The following is a 12,248-nucleotide window of genomic DNA, read 5'->3' on the forward strand; positions in this document are numbered from 1 at the left end:
GCAGGAAGGCCTAAATACCTGTGAGAGCAACATTTCCAAACATGCCGAGTAGCCGGTGGCGAGACGGTCTTCCTGCCGAGATGGACTCACCTGGCAAGATCTGTCTGCAGCGGAGAGAGATATGCCTCTCTTTCTGCGCAAATCTCGCCGGAAAAAACATATTTTTAAATAAAAATGTTATTCATAGTGTAGATGTGCAGGGGGTCTCCGGAGCTGAACCATGTTGGTTTCAGGTCAGGGGATCCCCTGCTTCCCGAGTACAGGCCCCTTTATTTCAAGGGGGGGCTTGCTTTTTAAGAGTGGCTTCTTTTTTGTAGTTAGATTTTGGCTGATGGTGGTTACTTTAAACTTTCATGTATTTCATAAGGTTTTGATTTTGTTTTTTAAATAGTGAATTGTGTAATTTAATTTTGGATTGGATTAATTGATGGTAATTAATTTCTGTTTACTTCTTGCTTTGTTTTTATTGTATTATTATTTGGATGTCATTGTATCTTGTTTGTAATAGATTCTTTAAGTTTGAGCATTGACTGGTATAGTGTTACATGATGCACAGATTATTTGCATCATGTACACATTGTACCATTCAATTGTTTGACTAGGTGCTGTGTTTTCTTTTGAGATGTGCTTTATTTTCTTTTGCAATGTGCTGTGTTTTTTTTATGTGGCTATGTGATGTTTTGATTTGGCTAGCTATGTTTTGATTTAGTTATGTGATGTTTTGATTTAGCTATGTGATGTTTTGATATGTTTTGGTAATCCTTAACCATTTCTTTGTATATTGGTTAATCATGCCCATATTATATATATATATATCTATATATATATATATATATATATATATATAGATATATATATATATAGATATAGATATAGATATAGATATAGATATAGATATAGATATCTATATATCTATATCGATAGAGAGATAGATAGATAGATAGATAGATAGATAGATAGATAGATAGATAGATAGATAGATAGATAGATAGATAGATAGATAGATAGATAGATAGATATATGGGCATGATGAAGCTACTGTAGAAATGAATGGGTGAAGGGTTGGTGTAGTTGCCTGGGGAGGATGGTTAGGCCTTGTGGGTGGGTATCGGGGCAGGGTGGGTTAACCCCCTAATTACTTTCGTGGTTATTGACCAATAAGGTAATTAAGGGGTTAGGGGACATTAGTATTTATTTGCAATGTATTTTTCTGGCAATGGAAGACAGGGAACTTGCAGAATCCTGATGAGGAAGCCCTTCATCTTAGCTGTGGTAAGTAGAACTGTATTTATTTACTTCATTTATGCTGGTTTATGTGTTTAACAATGGGCAAATAATCTAGTATCCATATTTGGTTTATAGTTATTTTGGACATTTCTGTACTGTATGTGTTTGGTGGTGGTGGGGAGAGTTAATTTATTTAAATGTACGCCATGTTTTATTTATTTTTACATACAGGGTTGGTATCTTAGGTCTGCATGGACATATGGAGACCACCTGAAGACCCCTGGATCCCCACGGGGACCACCTGTGGACCCACGGGAGACACCTGCGGGGAAGAACCGGGGCCCCCACAGATGTGGGGGCCCTACGATCCTGCAGGGACCACCCGAGGTCCACAGAACCCTGTGGGAACCACTCGAGAGCACCCAGACCCCCATTGAAACCACTTGAGAGCTCGCAGACAGCTCTGGGGATGACCTGGGAACCCCCAGACAGGAGCAAGACCACCTGTGGACTCCATTGGGGCCCATGGTGACCTGTGGGGATCACCCAGTGATCCACAGGGATCACCTGGAGGCCCACAGTGCCTAGTGGGGACCACGTGGAGACCCCCAGACAGCCATGGGTACCCCGAGGGGTGCACTGTGGGGCCTGCAGACAACTGTCGGGACTACCGGGGACTACCGTAGGCCTGAGGTATTAAGCCTGTATGTCAAATAATAAATCATGTTTTTATGGGGGGGCACAAGGGGTGGGTGGGTTAAGTATTGTTTATTAAATATGGTAATATTTATTGTGGGGCCTAGGAGGTGGGTTGTGGGTCTGTTCTGTGTAGTGTTTTTATTGTGAGTAGTGGGTGAGGTGAAGGTGGTATTGTCCCCAAGGGTGGGTGGTTAGATCTCCCTGGTGGGTAGTGGGTGAGTGTGGCTAGGCCTCATGGGTGGGTAGTGGGGGAGGGTGTTTAGGCCTCCTGGGTGGGTAGTGGGGAGGGTGGGTTAACCCCTTAATTACTATAATGGTTACTAACTGAAAAGGTGATTAAGGGGTTAGGGGACGTTAGATTGGCTCTTTTCATTCTTCTGTATTTTTTGCAGCACCAGAGGGCAGAGACGGGATGAGGATGAGGATGAGGACGGCCTTCATCGTGGGTGCCTGACCCAAGATGTATTTATTTTATTTCTGCTGCTTATTGTATTTTAAATGGGCAAATGCACTATTATCCATATGTGGATAATAGTAATTTTGCCCATTACTTTACTGTATGTGTTAGGGTGCGGGGGGGGGTGTATTTATTTCAAAGAATGTATGTATCTAAAAAAAATTTGGGTACAGAATTGGTACTGCAGGCAAGTGGGGACCCACGGACACCCACGGGGACCATCCGAGGGCCACTGCCGGCCTATAGTATCATACCTGTGCATAATATTTTTTTACAGTATGTTAGGGAGGTTTAGGGATTGTTGTGGGCACATGGGGTGGGTGGTGTATTTGATAAAGTAATGTTTTTGAGGGCCTAGGAGGTAGGTAGTGGGGCTGCAGTGTGTATTGTTTTTATTGTGGGTAGCGGGGGTGGGTGAAGGGGATATTGTCATGAGAGACCAGTGCTTTTAACACAAAAATTACCCGGATCCTTTGATTGAACAAATTGTGAGATAAAATAAATTGTAGTTTATTTACACAAGAAACACACACATCTTAAAGTAAAAATAATATGAAAATAAAATGTCCACGGTACGAACTGTACGAAAATAGAGTCTCTAGGCACCAATTCCCAGGATCGGGGTTGGTGTGCAAATAGAGCCGTGCGACAGTCCTTGGCAAGGGGTGCTGCATACGACCCCTGTTTCATTGCATAAAGGAAACTTTTTGTTCTGTCCTTCCAGGATTCGTTCCAGAATCCTTCGTTTTAACGAACTCTTGAAGCGGGGTACAATCTTTAGTTACGATGGAATGCGTTGTACCGCACGATGTATCTTTAGGTGAATCCCTGGGTGAATCTAATCTCCCGATTGTAACCCTGTTACATGTTTATACATGTGTGCCCCTTATACTGTACCTACCAGGACACACACAGACCATTCTAAAATAATTACAGGGTTGCAGCCATTAGTGGGCTGCAGAGTTGAAACTTTACATTTACACACTATGACTCAGGGGACCCTGTTATATGGCTTATACAAGTGGTACATAACATTACTCTTGTCCCCTTATCCCTGGGTGGAGAGACACAGGCATTTTGAATATATTTGCAGTATTTCCACCCTTGCTGGGTTGCAGAGCTTACACTCTACAATCCCCAATCTGGTTCAGGAGCACCAAGCCGGGCCAAATACCTTTATTAGTGGCCTGGGTACCCCTTCACCGTCACAGGTATTAGCCCCAAGGATTGGTGTTTAGACCTTGCGGATTGGTATTGGGAGGGGTTAACCCCTTCATTACCTTAGCGGTATTAACTGCTTAGGTAATGAAGTGGTTAACTCCACCCACAAGGCCTAAATCCCCAACAAGGGCCAAACACCCCCTTCACCCACCCCCACTACCCACAATAAGCCTGGCACAGATGGTTAACCCCATTCATTGCCTTAGCGGTTAGCCATTATGGTAATGAAGTGGTGGTAAATGCATTTTTCCTGCATCGTATTCATGCCGGGGGTCTCCGGTGCTGGTATTAATGGGTATAAGCACCGGAGACCCCCGGCATCAATCCGAGGCAGGAAAAGGGCCTGATTTTTTCTGTCCCCTCTCTCGCCGCTTCTCTCTACCCTCTTGCCAACTTTTTGTGGCGGGACGATTTGGAGAGGAATTCTCAATTCTAGAGTGGGGAGTAGCTGCGAAAAGCTGATCTGGGCTACTAGAATTCAGAGAGTTTGAAAAAGTGGCAATCAGTGCCGAAATGTGGCTTTTCACCGCGCATCTGCCTAAAATTTTTTTTGGCAAAAAAAAGAGTTTTGCTCTTCTTGCCAGCTTCTCTGGGCTTACTGAATCGCAGCAGGCATTTTTTTCGAGAAACTGGCAAAAAGTACCTTTTCGACTTTTACTGCATAGACCCCACACTGTGGCTGTACTAAAACAAAATTGAGCCAATGGGAATATTTTACAAACCAATCGTGATGATCCTGATGACCTCAGTTACCATACAGTAATGGGAATATTATCATCTGCAACGCCTGTAGTCCAATGTTTCAAGAATAAAAAAAACTCACTGTTCATTAATTTGTTAGATTTTGTAGATTTTAAAAACTAGAGCGAGTAAAATGATAGTATATGTGGAAAAGGCTTTACTGCACAATACAGATGCACCTCACTGTAAAAACAATGATGACAATAGAAAAGACATAAAATAGTAAAGATTTATTTTCATACTTTGCTAAAAATGATGATACAAATAAATGAGTGAGCAGATGGTGAAATAATGGAGAATGAGAGAGTATATCAGATAAGTCTTAAATGTGTAAATCTTAGGGGAACGCATACAACTGATATATAATTATTAGCTGTATTTTTAGGAATGTGAATTGAAAATAAAAGATTTTTTGTCTAACATAATAGCATATTTAGTTATTGGAGCATCGTTTTATTTTTAAATGCTTCATGTAGAAGACAGCTATTTTCCAAACAAATGTTAGAAAATAATATCAGCCATAAAATCATAAAAGGGAAAAAGAAAAGTAATTCACTAAATGTGTATCATTGTAAGGAATCAGATAAAGACAGAGCATAAAGACAGATTACTTTCATTAAAATGCAGCATGACAATATTTACTAAATCAGCAACTTTTTTGTAGTATACAGTAGTTGTTTAAAGAAAAAATTGTTTTATTTAGCGCATACAGTAGTTGCTTTGTTATAATCAGTAATAGCGTAGTGATACATTTATGGATCCAGAGATATTTGAGACCCTTTTTCAGTAAAATAATAGTGGCAGAAAATGTCCTTGCTTTTAAGCAAGTTAATACTTTCACATAATTAAAACATGCAGACAATTTTCTAACTCTGGGTCAAAACTTATTTTTTTTTTTTATTGCACATGGTTAAAAAATAGAATAATCCTAAATCCCAGTCTTTATGTTTATGGATTAGAAGTAATCCAATTATTTTCAGCAATCACAAAATAAAAATATAAAACACGGAGAAGTTTCACTTGGCTTGAGGTATTTACATTGCATGGAGATTGCAGAAAATAATTGTACTAGTAAATTAATGTTTCTCTTTATTTTTACTTTTTCAATTTGTCGTGCTTACATGGAGTGAACAGAGCTGTTGCTTTTTATATTAAGCCATTTTGTTCTATTTTCAACCCACCAGACTGTTGAACCACAACCTATAAATGCCAAAAAAATTATCTAATTGAAATATTCAAATTAGCCACACTGTATGCCCAGGCTTTTCTTAATGAGTTTAAAAGTAGATCTTCCATAACCTGAACAGGTCCATGGGGCATCAGAAAAGTGTGAACATTTTTGTAAAAAAAAAAAATCCAGTAATTCTGTCTTGGCTTTTAAATTTAAAAAAGGTACTTCATTAATAGGATGTTTGTTTTAAAGATAAGGATAACAGTAAATATTACAAATAAAAATTGTTAGTTTCCTATATCAAATCATTTCTGAACTTAGAACCAGTGTACTACTACCAAAATATCTGTATCAGACATGAAGAAGATACTGGTGCACAGGGAAGCTGACATGGTTTAGAGACATCTGTTTATGGCCCGGCAGTCCAAGCCTAGAAGTTAGGCCTCGCCAGAAGTCAAGTGCAACTTCGACTATTGGCAGCTTGGGTGGGCCCTACTCCAGCACCACAGAGTGGTATGTAAGAGAGAGAGATGGGGCTAAGAGAGAGAAAATGGGGGAAGAGTGAGAGAATGAACGAAAATTTAGAGCGAGGGGTAGAGTGAAAGAGGATGAGAGAGTGAAATAGTTGGCGAGTGAGATAGAGAGAAGGCAAAGAGAGAGTAGAGTGAGATGCGAGAGAGAGGGAAAGAGTGAGAGAGAAGGGAAGATAGAAAGAAGAGGGAAAGAGGTGGGGAGTTAGAGAGAGGGGGAAAAGGTTAAAGAGGGATAAATGAGAGAGAGAGGGGGAAAGGAGAGAGAGAGTGTCATGATGGAGACTCCATGAGCAGGTAGGACCTCAGTGGTCAGAACAGCAGGGAGCAGGCAAGACTCCTCAGGGTTGCAGGCAAACGGCAGATAGTGTGGTTGGGGTCACAGGCAGGGTTCAGTGGCAGGCAGAAGGCAGGATCGTCGGGGTCCAGGCACGGGTCAGAGGCAGGCGGCAGATAGCATGGTTGTGGTCACAGGCGGGTTCAGTGGCAGACGGCAGGCAGGAGGTTCGGGTCCAGGCAGGGGTTAACAGCAGGAAGGCATGAACAGTGCAGCAGGAACAGGGCAGCAGCAGGAACTGAGACCAGGGAGCAGGAATCAAACGGAGACAAGCGAGGTCATAGGAAAGGGCCTTTAATATGTACAGGACTCAATACAGAACAAACACAAATGGATCAGGGCAGAGGGAATCAGCCACATATAAAGCAAAGGCAAAGAAGCACGGGAAACAGGAGACAATAAGGATAGGCCGAGACAGAGGACAAGAGCACCAAGAGGAGACAGACGGAGGAAACCCAGAGCAGACAGAAAACAGCAGCACACCTGGTGGATAGACAAGGGAGCTGTGGCTTTGAGCAGGATGTCTAGACATACCTTGACATTACTCTCTCCTCTCAGGAGCGTTCTCCGGATGATCCTCCAGGCTCTTCCCAGAGACCTTGATGAAAGGCAGACTCGGGGTGACCCACCTTTGGTGGTTTCTTGATGGACAAAGTACTTGTCCCCACAGCGACAGTGCAGGATCCAGTAACCTGTACATTGGGTGTTGCAGGAAAATTTAAGAGGGGTGCTTCTTTCCTCACAAAGTGAGCTTTGGAATCCGTAATAGGCACATCAGGCTCCCCGCAAGAATCAGAAATGGGATTATTCTCCTAAAACCCACAGAGGACTTCTCGCCAAAACTCCTCCACCCTGAATTTGACAGTGAACCATGCCCGGCCCTGTGCTGTCATCTTTCTCATGTTGCTGGTGTGACCATACATGTCTGTCTCAGCATTATAGTTTTCCAGCAGCTCAACCTTGGTGGGACGCTTATCAGCTCTGACTGTATCCTGAGGCATCCTTTTTTCTTGGTTCATTAATTCATCCAGACATAAGCATCGCTGAATAACTAGTGATGCCTTTTTCATAGTGTGATAGCAGTTATATCTCTGTTTCATTTTAGTCAAAGACTGAATCTTGATGGCAGTGGTTTTCATACAAAGGAATCTGGTTCGGATCATGTGGGCACGATAGAATCACGGGATCAGAATTGAACTTCTCTGTCGCAATCTGTGTCTTCTTTCCAGCGTCTTGTGGATAGCAGTCTGTAACACTGAGACAGCATAGCGAATGCGATCATAGGAACTCTCAGCTTGCTTGGTTAGGACACAAGATTTGAATCTGGACTGAATCACACAAGTAGCTTTCTTCATATTCCTGTAGTGTGTTTGTTGTTGAAACTTTCTAACATTTAACTGCAATACAATTACACAGTGTTTCAAATGTTCATATTTCCTTCTTTATTGTTGCATTCTCCAAATTGCATGAAGATTGCAGGCTGCTTTATTCCGGCGACAAAGCTGTCAAAATGTTATCCTTCTATAGGCGGCCTGTATGATGACAGCTGAGGAGCATTTGTGCAGATAACTGTCTCTCCAGCCTTCCTTGGATGAGGGCTCTGTAGAATCTTTTAAGTGTCAGGATGCTTCTATTCTTTCTTTCAGAGTCTGCTCTGATTTTAGAAAGTTCTAACTGGAAACATAGGGAGTAACCTCTTTCCTTTCCGAGACGCTCTCTGCTTCTTCCAGTGCCAATTACATCCTTGACACTTCTTGTATCTATAGCCTCTTCTCCTCTTCTAATTCATGGAGTTTCGTATCTCCTTCACTCACCCAGACAGAGATATTCTTGCACTCTTTATTTAAAGTTTCAAAACGACTATTTAACTCTTTGAGGATCTCTCTCATTGAACATACTGATGCAGCCACGAGTATCCGAACACTTGTCTGGGAAAATCTGGGGCACAACCCCAGTAATGCATCAACATTTCTGTGATTTTTCTGCAGACAGACTAATGGCCCATCAGATTAACACAGTGGGGGTCCCTGGCAGTCCCATTCAAACTGAATGAGACTACCAGGGAACCACGCTGTGTTAATAAGATGGGTCATTAGTCTGTTTGCAGAAATGTCACAGAAATGTTGCAGCATTACTGGGAGATTGCCCCAGATTTTCAAAGGTAAGTGTTCATATTCTTGTTGCTGCATCAGTACCTCTGTGTTGAAGTGGGAACTTGTCACGTGAGACAAGTTTTATCAACACCTTTTAATACCAGGATCATTGATTGAGCAAGGCAAGGAGGTAAAATAAATTGTTATTTATTTCAGGAAAAGACATACACACAATGTAACACAATTTACAGGGTTAACACACTTACAGGGAATGGGGCTAACTAATAAATCTATACTTTAAACGAAATTTACAAAAATGATCTCTGTAGGAGCCATTTCCAATGACTGGTAGGTATTCACGAAAGTCCTTGAAGTGATTTTGGCATGCAATGCCAGACGCGACCGCTATGTTCTTCAGAATTGGGACAGAAGAATTCTTGAGTCAAAATCTTTGAAGCTGGCTCGCGTCTATTCAATACAGAGCGTCTTTGAATTTGCCGCTGTTGGTTCGACGCTTGGAATCTGTGCTACAGATTTGCTGCAAAGATCCTTATGGGTTTCAGTGTCCCATTCACAAACCTGTACAGCCTATCAGTGCATGGGAATTTTCCTGCCAGGCAATCACTGATTCGCCGGTATTGTAAAGCCAGGTGGGTTTGTTTTCTCAGTTTGCAAAGTGGCATGTGCCAACCTGGCACCTCTGCCTCTTTGCATACTGAGCCCACCCGCTATCCAGGCTCCACTGAGTCTGGGCTATGGAAAACAGTGGCCGGATAGCCCTGTGTTAGCCCAGGATGTGGGTACTCAAGCAGAACTGCAGTACCCCTCCTGTTCTAACACCTTGGCATCTCTGATGTTCTGAACTCTGCACAGACCCATAGGCACCAAGCTTAGTAGCCATCTAGTCTCTCAGAATCCATGACTTGGAAATCCCACCGTTCTCTTACAGGTTATCAGTACATATACCTAATAAATATAACTCTTTAATAAAATATACTGTGTCCTGTCGTTTCTGTGATAAAGATGTATAAGTCCCAATTCTGGTGTCAGGGATGGAGTGAGTGTATATATTACCTACCCTTCCTAGCATTATTCTTGGCACACTTTTGTAATAACTTTTTTAACGGTTTACTCACAAGAAATCACTCTCAGCTTTATCACGTAGCTAGAGCAACCCTTGAACCCCTATTCAAGTTCCAGGGTACCTGGGCATGTATCTGGGCACCTCCTTATACTAGGGACCCCTCTTTATGCTAGGGACCCCCGTATGATTACAGGGATACATTAACCCCTTTATGCCCGTTTACCTTGTCTTGAAGATGCTGCAGCAGGAATCCTGGCGGTGAGTCTTAAGAATGTTTGCAGACATAGAGTTTGTCCGGAGCAATGTGCTTGGCTGTATCCGAGAGTCTCACTCGATTCCCAGATCCAACTCTTGGGGTATCCCATAACTCCGGAACCCCGATACATAGACACATTCTGTAAAGACGTTTTCTGGCAAACCCACCCTGAAACTTACAGCCTAGAAATATCCCGATCCCAGCACCCCATGAAAGGCAAAACACACATACAGTAAATCTTTAATGTTGCATAATTTACACACAGTCACAGTAATGGATTTAGGACATATGGGTCCAAGAGCTGACAGTCTAGGACCTCAACACAAGGATTGGGGGTAACCAAGTGGGATGAACCTTTATTAGTGAGCCTGGTTAACCCCTTCACCGTCACATCCATCGTGCATAGAATCAGAAATTAGTATCTTGGGCTCAGTACAGGAGTCAGTGATAGACAATCTTGTCTTTAAGTAGGCAGCCACATAATCAGAAATAGAGAACCTAAACCCCCCAGAAACACCAGTGAAGAATGAATGTGTCTTTAAAACACAAACATTGGAATTAGCAATAGAAATATCACACATTGCAGGGAAATAAGAGACAGGAACTTGCTTTAACATTTGAGACTTTATAATCAGTAGTAGGAATATCACATAGCACAGGAAAAAACAATGGGAAATACGCTTTCTTTTGAAATGGTAATCAGGGAATAGCAAGTTTGTCTCTGGAAAATGAATCTTGCAACCAGCAGGGGTTAAATCAGACTCTGTAGAGGAGTCAGGAAACAATATGCTGGTCTCTGAAGTCAGAGCTTGAACATCCACAGTGGTTATTCAAGGTAGTATAGAGGAATTAGGAAAAAACAAGCTTGCCTCTGAAAATGGAGTCTTACACCCAAAACGGATTAAATCAGACTCTGTAGAGGAGTCAGGAAACATGCTTATCTCTGAAGTGGGAGTGTGATAATCAGCAATTATTATAACAGGTACAGTAGGGAAATCAGGAAAAGAGGAACCTGTCTTCAAAGCAGGAAACCTAATATCAACAATAGAGGGATCACTGATTGAAGGGAACACTAAAGGCGGTAAGGAAGGGGCACCATAATCAGCAATCAGGATCTCACACTGTGTATGGAAAAAAGTGTGAGAAATGTTAATGGACTACAAAAGGGAATATTAGTTTGGTTTCCCCCAGAAGGGGAAAGAGGTTGCTCAGGAAGGGTCAGGCTGGCTGCTGGCTGAAGGGGTGTGACTAACTGAGGAGTATGTAACTCCTGCAGAAGAGCCTCAGCATTATCAATCCTGACAAGCACATCCCCCAATTGTTTTTTGCAGGGATGTGACCACATGTAATAAGTGGATTGCCTGTTGAACCTGAGTTCAAGTAGGGTCCACATAAAATTTTACTTTAGATTCCAGAAAATTGTTTCAGCTTTCTCTGCCCCAGAAAAGGATTGGGGTCTCTCAGGAAGAGTGAGGCTGCCAGCTGTCTTAGAGGTTGCAGAAATATTCAGCAAGTACAAGCCATGTATATCAGCCTCAATTCTATGAAGCAGTGTCTCTGCCTGCTGCAGCTGGTGCTGTAGTTCAAAAGCAAGAACATTTAAAGATGATACATGCTGTGTGAGGTTTGAGTCTGTTCCGGCAAGATCCATGTTAAGTCCTTTGCTTTCTGTCATGCGAGAGACTCCAGGAGTGGGTAGGACCTTAGTGGCCAGAACAGCGGGGAGCAGGCAAGAATACTCATAGTCACAGGCAGACGGCTGATAGCATGGTCAGGGTCACAGGCAGGGTTCAGTGGCAGGCAGCAGGCAGGATCGTCAGGGTCCAGGCAAGGGTCAGAGGCAGGCGGCAGATAGCATTGTCAGGTTCACAGGCAGGGTTGAGTGGCAGGCGGCAGGCAGGATTGTCGGGGTGAAGACAGGAGTCGGCAGCAGGAAGACAGGAACAGGGTAGGGCAGCAGGAACAGGGCAGGGCAGCAGGAACTGATACTAGGGAGCAGGAAACAAATGGGGACATACCAGATAATAGGCAAGGGCCATTAATATGTACAGGACTTAATAAAGATCAAACAGAAATGGATCAGGGCAGAGGGAGTCAGCAACATATAAAGCAAAGGCAAGGAAGCACAGGAAACAGTAAACTATAAGGACACGCAGAGACAGAGTGTCATGGGAGACCAGGCAATTTATACCTTTTTACCAGGATCATTCACAGAGCAAAACAAGGTAATAAAATAAATTGAAGTTTATTCGCACAAATTCACTTACACACAGTAGAACACAAAACGCAGACACAAATACATGCTGATTGGGGACCTGGGGTCAAAAACTGACTATCTTATGTGCAGGGAACTCTAAGGGGCCTATGCTGAAATCTCCAGAAACAAAAATAGCAGCGGGTTTTGATTCACCATTTTTTGCTCTCACGGTATG

This window comes from Ascaphus truei, chromosome 1 (assembly GCF_040206685.1).
Source record: "Ascaphus truei isolate aAscTru1 chromosome 1, aAscTru1.hap1, whole genome shotgun sequence".
In the NCBI taxonomy this organism is placed as follows: domain Eukaryota; kingdom Metazoa; phylum Chordata; class Amphibia; order Anura; family Ascaphidae; genus Ascaphus; species Ascaphus truei.